Genomic DNA, 12,696 nt, shown 5'->3' with positions numbered 1-12,696 from the left:
TGAATTGTCAATTACGATAACTTATAAGAGTAATACTTCCTACGTAGTTTCCAAATAAGTAAATTTTATTTCAAAAAAATTTCTACCCAAATTCACGATCTTTGACTCTGGAATTTCAAATTGTGCCACATAAATTGCAGCAAACGAAATAATAAATAAAAATAAAATAAAAAGAATAAGATACCAACACAATCACATCAAATCAATTATAAAACAAAACATATGTATAAATATACATAAATATTATATTTAAACGAACAATGGAACGCAACAATAATAATAATACAGGTATCAACCATTCAAACAAGATGTTATTTTCTTTGTCCTTTTCATCATGACTTGGTCATTAATAATATTACTAATTTAAACAGCTGTTACTCCCGCGTAGTTGACAATTTCCATATTATTTCTACTTCTTTATTTATTATGTCAATTCTTGAATTGCCTTTTTTTCTTTTTTAATTTCTCTAAAATAAATTCTTCATTTTGTGAAGAAAATAATTGTGAGGATAATGGAGAATCCACCGGAGTGGGGAGATGGCGGAAGAGGGAGGAGAGTGGTGGTGATCGGTGGCGGAGTTGCTGGTTCCCTTATTGCAAAGTCTCTTCAATTTGATGCAGATTTAACTCTTATTGATCCGTAAGTTCACTAAGTTTGCTAATTATTATTATTATTATTATATTGATAATCGTGATGTCTGAGTCAGCTTGTCCGCACCTCAATTGATTCCACATGGTATTTGGTGCTTCCACTAGTACAAGTATGGTATAACTTTGTCCATCAAGCTTGGATTCTTCAAAATAGAACAAATTGGCAAAAAGGCCTCCGTAGTTACTATCTCAGAAAGTCACTTTCTTTGCGGAAGAAATTTGGAATCTCGAAGAAAAATGACTTTCGAAGATAAAAACTATTAGTTGAGTGATCATCTGAGAAATCAATCATTGTGGTGTACTTCAATTTGGTTCAATGTGTCTTAATTAGTAAAAAACTGTTAACAGGAAGGATTATTTCGAGATACCATGAGCGAGCTTAAGAGCAACGGTAGAGCCTTTGTTCGCGGAGAGATCATTGATCCACCACAAAGATTACCTCGCCAATGGGTGTCTTATAGTGTCTAAAGTCACTAATATCACTAACAAAGAAGTCTTGACTGCAGATGGACATCAAGTTACCAATGACTATCTTGTGGTAGCCACCGGTCACTACGATCCCCTGCCTGTAACAAGAACAGACAGATTGGAAGAATATCAAACAGGTATGTATACATATTACATAGCATCAAAAACTTCTTTAAGATATCATCCATGTGCTTAATTCGTTGGATTTACCATCTTGTCTGCTTTCCAACGAGCAAATTACTTGTACGTATAATCATATGAAATGTTTATGCTCGCTAAGTTTATCAACTTTTTGGAAAATGATAAAAAGAAGTTAAAGAATTTGTGTTTTGTATCCGTTGAGCAAAGATTCTTTGTTTCTAAATCAGCTTCTCTGGCAAGTTTAATGTCACAAGGTTCAGCCAATTGTCTTGATCGTGGCTGCTTTACTCTCTTACGAGATGTACTAGTGATTAAATCTTTTCTTTTGTGAGCGTCCTGTTAACGTTGTAGATTGCTACTTGATATTACTAGTCAAAATAGCGCAAGGCTCGACTGTTTTTAGTGTCCTTTTTGGAAAATGATAAAACAAAGCTAAAGCATGGGTGTTTTGTATACGTTGAGCGGTTCCTCTAGCAAGTTTTCACGGGATTCAATCAATTGTCTTGTCGTGAATGTTGAGATGTACTAGTGATGATATTACTAGTCCAAATGTTTGTTGGAAAGAAAAAGGAAGTAAAGGAGAAAGTGAACAGAAAAATAGAGCAAAAAATAGAAGTAAAAGCTACTGCAAAGTTTTGTTTCTTATTGATAATGGAAGCAACAAGTCTGCCTATAAATAGGCGAATCTAGGTCCACTAAACCACTAACTACTAATTAGCTACTAATCTGCCACAATATCTAAACATACTAAGATAAAGGAAACTAACTAACAAACTCCTGAAGACTTGGTCAAGTATCTGAATCACTTTTCAACAATGTTGTGATGTTCGACTAATTTTTGCATCATTCTTGTTGTTGCAAAGAATGAAGAGATAAAAGAAACTGATTCTATATTGATTGTTGGTGGTGGTCCTACTGGTGTTGAACTTGCTGCAGAAATCGCTGTCGATTTTCCGCAGAAGAAGGTAACTTTGGTGCACGACGGATCCAGACTACTAGAGTTCATCGGACCAAAAGCGTCAGACAAGACTTTAGAATGGTTGAAAAACAAGAATGTGGAAGTGAAATTGATGCAATCTGTTGATTTGAGTAATAACACAAACAACTCGGGTGGAAACAGAACATATTTCACCTTGTCTGGGGAAACTATTAGAGCGGATTGCCATTTTCTTTGCATGGGAAAGCCACCGGGTTCAGAGTGGTTAAGGGAGACGTATTTGAAGGATCGAATCGATAATTTTGGAAGATTGAAGGTTGATGAAAATCTTAGAATCAAGGGTCACAGAAACATATTTGTTGTTGGTGATATAACTGATATTAAGGTAAGCACTAAACTGCATATCTCTTATTTCTTGAAAATGTTTCAATTGAATTCTGATGCTTCTTTGCTATCAGGAACTTAAACAAGGATATTCGGCTAAAAAACATGCTCTAGTGGCCGCGAAGAACTTGAAACTTTTGATGAGCGGAGGAAAAGAAAGCAAACTTGCAATATATGAGCCTCAACCATCGCCTAAGATCATTGTTTCATTAGGAAGGCAAGATGCAGTGGCTCAATTTTTGTTCACGACGATCATTGGATTAGTCCCCAGGATGATCAAGTCTAAGGATTTATACGTTGGGAAAACAAGGAAGAAAATGGGGCTTCAACCTAAGTAATATATATTGTTTCATTCATGAAATTTAACATCATTTTGAGTGTGAGAAAATGGTGTCATTTCATGGCCAAAATTTGAGTTCTTCTACTTACATTTGATGGCTATAAATATTTTTTAGTTGTTGTAGTTAATGAGTGTAAGATTTAGTTATTTGGGTTTTTTCAAAAATATTTGCACTTGTATATCCAATAAAACTCATATGATTTGTGGTGAAATAGTTGAGATTTTTCTACCCTTAATTAGAATTTAGGAGCATAAACCGTGGAAAGGAAAAAATCATGTCAAGAGCGCACCCCGTTGAAATGTGCAAATCCGAATTTAGTCGGACTCCAATGTGGATACCCAACGCTGAATAATATATCCACTATAAAATATATAACACGTTGCTAACTACGAAAATATTATACATATCCATCTTCAGTTGCAATTGTTGTTCAAAATCATCTAATCAGATCTCCATCAAATGACTTCAAATTTTATAGAGACAATCTCTTTAGACTATTCCAACAAATCTAAACAACACTTCAAATTTCTCTCTCACACACACACATAAAAAAAAGACACGATTTGAAATTCAAATCCACTTCTTCAAGCTTATTCAATCATCGCGAGTTATCTTTCTAATTTGATTTTCTGGATACAAATCTTACAAAATCAATACTCTAACCACTAGTTGAGTCCCAAACATATTTACAAATCGAGTTTGTCAACTTACAAAAGAGGCTCGCACTGGAAACATGAAATAGTATCAGCGGTACAATGATTTTAATTGCCCTTCTTTGATAGCCGCATCTCAAAGACTTGCCTATAACAGAAGACCTGAGCTCACTGTGGACGACATAATAGCTTTAGCGGGAAGAACAAAAATATAAAAACGAACTCGCGAACAGATGTAAGAATAGCAGCAGCACCTTAGAAGCACTTCTTGTGGACAATGGATGGACCAGACTTGTCGTACTCGCCCTTCAAAATCCACATCTGATTAAGCACAGAACATGTTCAAGTTAGCAACAACACAATTCAAATTAAAATTACAAAAGTATATGCAAGAGAAGCTATCTGAAGACAATGATTTTCTTACTCATTGGATAAACACCCTGCAAATGTATATCTGAATTCCTTACATCAAGCATTGCCCTGTGTAGTTGTCTAGTCGCTATACGAAAGAAAAAGGATGTTTAGCTTTTTTGTCTGCCTCTTTTACCTATTAAAATTTCTAGTAGCATAGGATCATTGATGCTTACAAGAACTAAAAACTTTCTATTAAACATGGTGGCACAAGCTACATATAATTTCTTTGGCAATTGAGACGTGAATTAAAACACGGTAAGAGCATAAACCAATATGCAATGAGAAATGAATCCAATACCTGCCCCATCCAAGAAATATACAATTATATAACATCTAATTATTCTGACAATGGAAGTTGCACTTATTTCCTAAAACTTGTTATCGTTATCCCTGATTATCTTTTCAAAAATTTAGATTCTCTATGGAGCTTAAATATAAATTAAGCAATGTGTTTGAGGATGAGCAGACCATAATTAAAAATGAAAAGAATAAACAAAAAAACAAAGTGAAGTAAATAGAAATAAAAAGCTTCTGAGGGAAAAGAATAGCTTACATCAGTTGGAGAGCCATTCGTTTTAATCATCACATGAATTCCCGATCGATCTCTATGATGGGAAATTGAGCAATATTTGGCCAGTATTCCCCTTTGTCAAATTCTAGTAGTGGTCTGAGCAATGGACATTTTGAAATAGATAGTTTAGAGAGGGAAGAGGCCATCCCTTTTACTGGAAGGGATTGGAGATTAGGGCAATCATCTATGTTCAGCCGAGAGAGGGAAGATGGCATCCCTTTTACTGGAAGAGATTGGAGATTACGGAAACCATAGATGTCCAGCTGAGAGAGGGAGGAGGGCAATGCTGATTCAGGAAGTGATTGGAGATTACGGAAATGCCAGATCTGTAGACTTCGAAGCGAAGTGAGGTGCGAAAAGGAGGGCATTGCCTGAATTTGAGGTAAATTACCCATAATAGATAGAGATTGAAGAGAGGTGAGGTTTTTGAGATGTTGGCTGCTTAATGTTTTCAGATTCCGTATGGCAAGCGATTGAATAGAGGAAGGCAACTCCCAATTCTCACCACCAACAATCTCTTCGTCACTGCCATCATGAGAGATCCATAACTCTGTGAGACAGGGGAGTCTCTGTAAACGCCACTCCTTTCGTCCGTTCACCAGTTTCTTGCAATCTTTTATCTCAAGTTGTTGTAAATTGAAGGGCAATCCTCCTTCAGGAAAGGACTCTATTTCTGGACAATTCTCAAGATTCANTCAAGCCTAAGCTAGTCGATACTAGCTCAAGATTTTACCAAGCCGATCGAAGATGTGCGTATCATTCCAATAGTGTTGGGCATGATACTGAAGACTGTATTAATTTGAAGCACAAGATCCAGGACTTGATCGACCAGAAAGTGGTCAGTACCACTGCACCCAACATCAACAGTAACCCTTTGCCAAACCATGAAGGAGCCACTATCAATATGATAGAGACAGAGGATGAGTGGTGCACGGTAAAGGCAATATTTACGGCTGGTCCTGACTACCTTGAGAAAATTATAACTTCTCCGAGCATAAGTGAGAAACTCAATTTTACGAGCATGACACCCCATCAAGCTTTTGCTTCTGTGGCAAGAGATGGTCAGAACGAGAAGGGGATTAATCATGCTCCACCAAAGTCTTTGCCTTATTTATGCCAGTCCTTTCTGGTGGAGGAATATGCCAATGATGAAGGTTTTGGAGAAGGAATTAGGAATCTTTTTTAAGAATGTGATGATGCGCCCAAGAAGAGGATCGAGACACCAAGCATACGAGATGCCGAGCCAATGGAGCAAGTCCTTAATTGGACTTCCACTCCACTCTTGATTCCTCGTTCATCTTGATAGACAAAGATGAATCTTATGCTATTTCTAAAATCGGGGGTAGTCCGGATGAGGCCCAGAACCCACCTTTTGTGTTATTTTACCTAATTATATTTTAATTTCCCTCGTAATGTTTTGAAAAAGGAGAAATGGCTCATGGTCATAGCCAAAGTTCATATTTCCTTGTTTTCAATGGAAGCCTCTTATATTGCAAAAATTATTTTGCTTGCTTTATTTTTCTATCTAACAGTCTTTGTTTTTAGTTTCAGTAATTTTTTTATTTTTTTTTAAACCTGTCAATATCATGTCATGTCACAAGCTGAATGAACAAAATGAGGTAGATGAAGATGAGTTTGAAGAGCATGACGATGAGATCATGATATTCGAATACCTTGTCAAAGACTTGAAGCAGTTCGAGAATCTGAATAAGTTGAATCTGAACAAGACATAAACGACAAATCTGGAAAAGGATGACTGTGTCAAAGAAGTCAGAATTAGGGTCCATTCGAGAGAAGATTCGGAAAGAGAACTCAATAGTTCACTTGGAAAATACATCGATGCATTTGTTGGATCACATGTCGTAGACGTTCATCTCAAGTTTCCAATCAATGTAGATACTATCAAGAGTTATGATATTTGAAGATTCAGAGTTTCTTTTACTTTTTTCCTTGTAATTGCATCTTTTATCTGTAATCGTCTTATGTTCTGTAGTTAGAAAATTATATATTGTAATGAACTACGTATGACCTGAATTCTCGAGAATGAGATACGTAGGCGGCCTGTATCGGCCTCGGTCATTTCCTTATCAAATTTTCTTTTCGTTAATCCTCAAGAGGGGAACTACGTTTGACCTGTGTAGACACGTAATTTTTGACCGAACATAAAGTTTTACACCATTTATATTTCTTAAATATTTCTTCTAGGTCTCCATTAAATATTTTTATATTTTTCATCTTATTTTAGTAAGTTTATTTTAATAAAGATATGAAAATACAAAAAAAAATGTATATATAATATTTATGTTTTATTTTTTAGTTTAGTAAATAAGCTAGTATTTCTTATTTATAATTTATTATTAGCTACTCAATTTTTATTAGTTTGAAAGTATATTATATTATATTGTGTTATTAATAATATATAAAAAACAACAACCTAAAACTAACGTACCACTCACGTATCCCCACTACCCCTATACTTTCACCCCCACTTCCCATGTCCCACCGTACACTCCTCACACCACTACATGATTTGCACAATATATACACTACACTCGACAACAATACAGGGGGGGAGAGAGGCAGACTGACGATTCTGCAAAAAGGAGAACCCACGCCAGAAAGAAAAAAGAAGGAACAAACGTTCCATTTTTATTTTTTTTCAAAGTTCACCAATACATTCACATAATTTCATTTTATTTTTTTTCATTACTACTTTATCTAAATACAATATATATACTACCACATACAATCTACAAAAGCCTTGTGAGCATTCTAATCGAGATTCGGTCCAGATTTTGCGGTTTTTATTTCTTCAATTAAGGTTCAACTTTACCTTATCTCTTTGATTTAATCATGGAATTTGATGTAATTTTATGATAAGTTTTCTTTTATTTTTTTGTTTTATTTATAATTTGATTGAAATGAAGAATGTGTTAAGAGTTATATATCTTTTTAAATGGCTTTATTTGATGAAAAATTATTGTTGTTATTTTGCCCAATAAAGAATGAGATTTATTTTAGCAATTTGTCATTGTTTTTGTTGGATTAATAAGAAATTACAATGTATGTATGCCTAATTTTGTCATTAACTCTAAGATAAAAAAATAAAATAAAATAATGTGTAGGCGTAATTTTAATATTAACTTTAAGGGTGAATAAAAACAAAAGAATACAAGATAATCCAAAATTTATATTGTATTCTAGAAGTTTAGATTTATTTTATTTTATTTGATTTTATTTAATATTTTCTTATAACATTAGATGGGTTTTAGGCATTAAAAAAAATAATTGTTTCAATTAAGAATGTGGTTACACATCTTTTTTGAAACACTTAAAAGAAATTCAAGGATGTGGTGACACACCTTGATAAAATTATTCTAATATATATTTTAACATGTGGATTAATTTAATTAAAAGTATCATCAATAAATATAATAATGAAATGAGAAGATTAGTTGTCTAGAATTCAGAAAAGTAAGAGTAAGTACTTTTAATACTAGATGAGTTTTATGCACGTTAAAAATATCTGTAAAAAATTAAGAATGCGGTTCCGCATCTTTTTTGAGACATTGAAAAAAAACTCAAGGATGCGGTGGCGCACCTTGTCCAAAAATATAATAACTTTCATTAATTTAAAATAAGATCACTTATAGATAAAATTAGGCGATGCACTCGAGAGAAGAAAACAATTATGTTCATAAGCTATTTATATGTCAAAAGTCGAGAATGCAGTTATGCATCCGATTTGAGACCAAATAAAAGTTCAACAATAAAAATGCAAACAAGTCATGACTTGAAAATAATATATCTACAAATGATTTAAAGTAGGTAGAAGTCAATAAAAGTGACCGTGCTAGAACCACGGGACTCGAGGGGTGCCTAATACCTTCCCCTCGGTCANGCAAACGAGATATGCAACCATACCAAATTAGATATTTCGGACTCAATGGCACAGTCAAAATTTCCATAAGAGGTCATCTTGAAAAAAATTGGGTCCCACACCCAACCGCCATTTTAAGTCAAAAACCACAAAAGGGCTCGGAAAAATATCGGAAACCTCGGGACACAAAAGAAGGGCCAATCTAGACCAAATTCAACATTCTGGAGCTAACTGCGTTGGCAAAATTCTCATCCGAGCGCGTTTACTCAGAATGTTGACTAAAGTCAAACTTAGGCTTAAACTTAAAGTTAAAATGCCTAATCGCACCGACTCACACTGAAACCTCGGGAGTCATGCCGACCATGCTACTAGCCTAAAATGATCCTTTCGGAGCTGATGGAATCATCAGAATTGGATTCCGATGTCATCTTCTTGAACTTTTGATCGAAAACACTAAAACTCACACAATAACCAAACGAAGGACCAGATGACCGAACTGTCAGTTCCAACAAGTCATAAATGACTTGGGATCGCTATAGGAACGCTCTAAACGACACACAGAAGGCAAGACACAGAAATGACTAGGAGGGTCATTACATGTTACAACCAATCCATAGGAAAGTTCGACACATTGACTCTATGACTTTTATTACCTTCTTGGGTAGCACAAAGATTTGCGCCTAGAATGTCTGGATGGAAAATAGCACTGACTTAATCAGTTGAATCCTACCGACATAGCTCAACAACTTGGATGTCCAGTGATTAATCCAGCTCACCACTGTATCGAGCAGTGGCACACACTGATTGCTGATATTCTTTTGGTTCTTAGAGGGATACCAAGATATTTGAATGGTAAAGTGCCCTCTGTGAACTGCAGCTTGGTCAATACAGATTGTTGTGTAACTTGGTCCATTCCCTCGAATAAGCACAACTTTTAGCTTTATTTGCAACGATGCCAGATGCTGCTCAAAACTCCATGAAGCAATCATACAATTTCATGATAGAAATCTTGTCACCTCTACAAAAGAGAAACAAATCGTCCGCAAAGCCTAACTGGACAATTTTCAACTTCCCACACCTAGGATGGAAGTTGAAATCAGGATTACATCCGAGGCCTTTGAACAGTCTATTAAGATATTCCATACAAATCACAAACAAGTATGGAGATAGAGGATCACCCTGCTGGAGACCTTTCTTTGCAGGGAATGATTTAGACAATTTTCCATTAATGATTATAGCGTATGAAACATTAGTTTCGCATCCACAAAAGTAGTAGGGAAGTTTAAGCTAGAAAGGATTTGTTCAAGAAAGGGCCATTCTACTAAGTCGTATGCCTTTTGCATGTCAATCTTGAGCATACATCTAGGAGATATTCCTTTTTGTGTTATTTGAAATATAGGAATAGAAGAACTTGTATTTCACTATGTTAAGAAATACATGTATAAATACTGTAACATCCGGCAATGTGAAATAATTGAAGAGGCTTAGAATTGGAAATTTTCATTTTTGGAAAAAATTCAAAATCTGGAAATTTGGTTAAGTGTGGGAATCAGTGAGTTTTGGCCAACTTTGAGCAGTTATAATTCCTAGCTCAGGATGAGTTAGGAGTAGTTCCAGTTATGTTTGCGAAGCTTGTGGAATGATATTTCCAACGCCGCTGAGTTTGCTCGATTCCGAGTTTGTATGAGTGAGTTATGCCCTTTGGAAGTTGGGAAGTTGGCAGGGAAATCTGTCAGGAAATTTTAAGGGCATTTTGGTCTTTTCCCTAGCCATTTCTTTTGGGGTTATATTGTTGTGTTAGACTGATTTTTGGATCATTTTGTCCCATTTTAAAAGAGTGAGAGTTAGGGTTCTTGAGAGAAGAGAAGAGGAGGAGAAGAAGAGGAGAAAAGAGAAGAAGAAGCAAAGATTTGTCAAGATCGTCGTGAATTTTCGTCGGGGGTGATCCTTATTAAGGTATGTGAGTTCATAGTGTTGGGTTGATCCTTTCCCCCACACACCAAACTCATTATATTTCGAGAAAAGATTGATTATGTTTGTTGAAGTTGTTGGTTGTATTTGTTGAAGTTGTTGGTTGTGATTGTGTTGTAGTTCTTGTTGATTTGGGACTTGTTTCCGGTTGTGTTTTGAGTTGAAATCAATTGTACGTTGAGGGGTTTATGATTCTAAGTGTTTGGGGTTGGATCCATTGAAGTTAAGGAGGTTTAGAGTTGGAAAAATGAAGGAGAAGAGTCGGATCCCAGCAGGCTCCTCTGAAGTCTGAAGGCTGGTGCCCCGCGCCTCTCAGAGCGCCAAGGACGCCAAGTTTTCCCATTCATTCCCTACTTTTTCATACATGTTCCTTGGTAATGTACCTATGTTTTATAGTTGTTTTCAACACTCCAAGGTACGTCTAAACGTCAAGAACTCATCCATAAATATGAGATCATTACCCTTGAATCCATAATCCAATTCAAGGTGAGTTAGGATCAAAGTCAAGTGAAGTTAGAGATCAAGTGAAGTTAGAGTCAAGATTAGAAGTTACGCAAGTCAAAGCAAGTCTTTAAAGTTTTTCAAGAGTCTTTATTGAACGTTTTAACTTCGTTTTGAGGCTCAAGGTCCAAGTTAAGTATAGAGTTCCAAGTTAAGTATAGAGTTTCAAGTTAAGTAAAGAGCATAGAGTTTCAAGTTAAGCCAAGAGTAAAGAGTCAAGTTCATTTCTCAAAGGTTATTAGNAGTGAGAGTTAGGGTTCTTGAGAGAAGAGAAGAGGAGGAGAAGAAGAGGAGAAAAGAGAAGAAGAAGCAAAGATTTGTCAAGATCGTCGTGAATTTTCGTCGGGGGTGATCCTTATTAAGGTATGTGAGTTCATAGTGTTGGGTTGATCCTTTCCCCCACACACCAAACTCATTATATTTCGAGAAAAGATTGATTATGTTTGTTGAAGTTGTTGGTTGTATTTGTTGAAGTTGTTGGTTGTGATTGTGTTGTAGTTCTTGTTGATTTGGGACTTGTTTCCGGTTGTGTTTTGAGTTGAAATCAATTGTACGTTGAGGGGTTTATGATTCTAAGTGTTTGGGGTTGGATCCATTGAAGTTAAGGAGGTTTAGAGTTGGAAAAATGAAGGAGAAGAGTCGGATCCCAGCAGGCTCCTCTGAAGTCTGAAGGCTGGTGCCCCGCGCCTCTCAGAGCGCCAAGGACGCCAAGTCTTCCCATTCATTTCCTACTTTTTCATACATGTTCCTAGGCATTGTACCTATGTTTCCTAGTTGTTTCCAACACTCCAAGGTACGTTTAAACGTCAAGAAATCGTCCATAACATGTGATCAAACACCTTGAATTCATAATTCCAATTCAAGGAAAGTTTGTTTCCAAGTCAAGTGAAGTTTAGAGTTGAGTCTAGAAGTTTAAGAAGGGAGTCAAAGCAAGTCTTTAAAGTTGTGCAAGAGTCTTCATTGAACGTTTTAACTTCATTTTTAAGGCTCAAGTTTCTAAGTTAAGTATAGAGTTTCAAGTTAAGTATAGAGTTCCAAGTTAAGTATAGAGTTCCAAGTTAAGTAAAGAGTATAGAGTTTCAAGTCAAGTAAAGAGTAAAGGGTCAAGAGTTTCAAGTCGAGAAAAGAGTATCGAGTTTCAAGTCAAGTCAAGAGTTTTCAGTTAAGTCAAGAGTTCCGAGTTAAGTCAAGAGTCAAGAGTTGAGTTCATTTCTCAAAAGTTATTAGGGAACTAAGTATTTCCCAAAGAAGTTTATAAATGTTTTCACATTTAAGACGAGAGGAAACTGAGATTTCCAAAAGAGTTTTGAGAAGTTTGAGTACTATCTCTTTTTGAGAAAAGATGAGTTTTGCAAAAGAGTTTCTAAAACATGATTAGTATGACAAATCGAGTATGTCATCAATGTTTAAACAATATGGTTTCTAGATATACCATCAATGTTTAAGTAGTATGAATATCCCGAGTCATCAATGATCATATAAAAATATGGTTTTGAGATATTCTTTTTAGAAAGAGTTTTCAAGAGCCTTTGGGCTAATTTTTTGAGTAATTATCTCAAACAAAGAAAGATGTGTTTAAAACACTTATGATCTAAAGTATTTTTGGGAGTAGTCTTGAGTACCGGATTGGGAACACGAGTTCATATTAACTCAACTTTCCATAAGACCCATGTAGCCAAACATGGGATTTCTCGGGTCATACTTTTTAGATGATCACGAAAGTTAAGCTAGTGGATCCACTAAGCAAAAGTTAAAGTAAGGTCCTATATCACGGCAAGGTATAA

At 35.5% G+C, this 12,696-nt stretch overlaps 1 long non-coding RNA gene and 1 pseudogene across 1 annotated transcript; one reads left to right on the top strand and one right to left on the bottom strand.

The window, feature by feature from the left end:
- Positions 1 to 475: 475 nt before the first annotated feature.
- LOC125850101 (uncharacterized) lies at positions 476 to 2,997 on the top strand (annotated as a pseudogene).
- A 400-nt stretch (positions 2,998 to 3,397) lies between these two features.
- Positions 3,398 to 4,735, bottom strand: LOC125850102 (uncharacterized). Its single transcript, XR_007444745.1, has 3 exons — positions 4,543 to 4,735; positions 3,830 to 3,896; positions 3,398 to 3,746 (listed from the first exon to the last, which is right to left on the bottom strand). It is a non-coding gene; the product is annotated as an uncharacterized LOC125850102 (long non-coding RNA).
- Positions 4,736 to 12,696: the final 7,961 nt, after the last annotated feature.

This window comes from Solanum stenotomum, unplaced genomic scaffold (assembly GCF_019186545.1).
Source record: "Solanum stenotomum isolate F172 unplaced genomic scaffold, ASM1918654v1 scaffold13775, whole genome shotgun sequence".
Taxonomy (NCBI): domain Eukaryota; kingdom Viridiplantae; phylum Streptophyta; class Magnoliopsida; order Solanales; family Solanaceae; genus Solanum; species Solanum stenotomum.
This window is presented reverse-complemented; position numbering and strand designations above follow the sequence as displayed.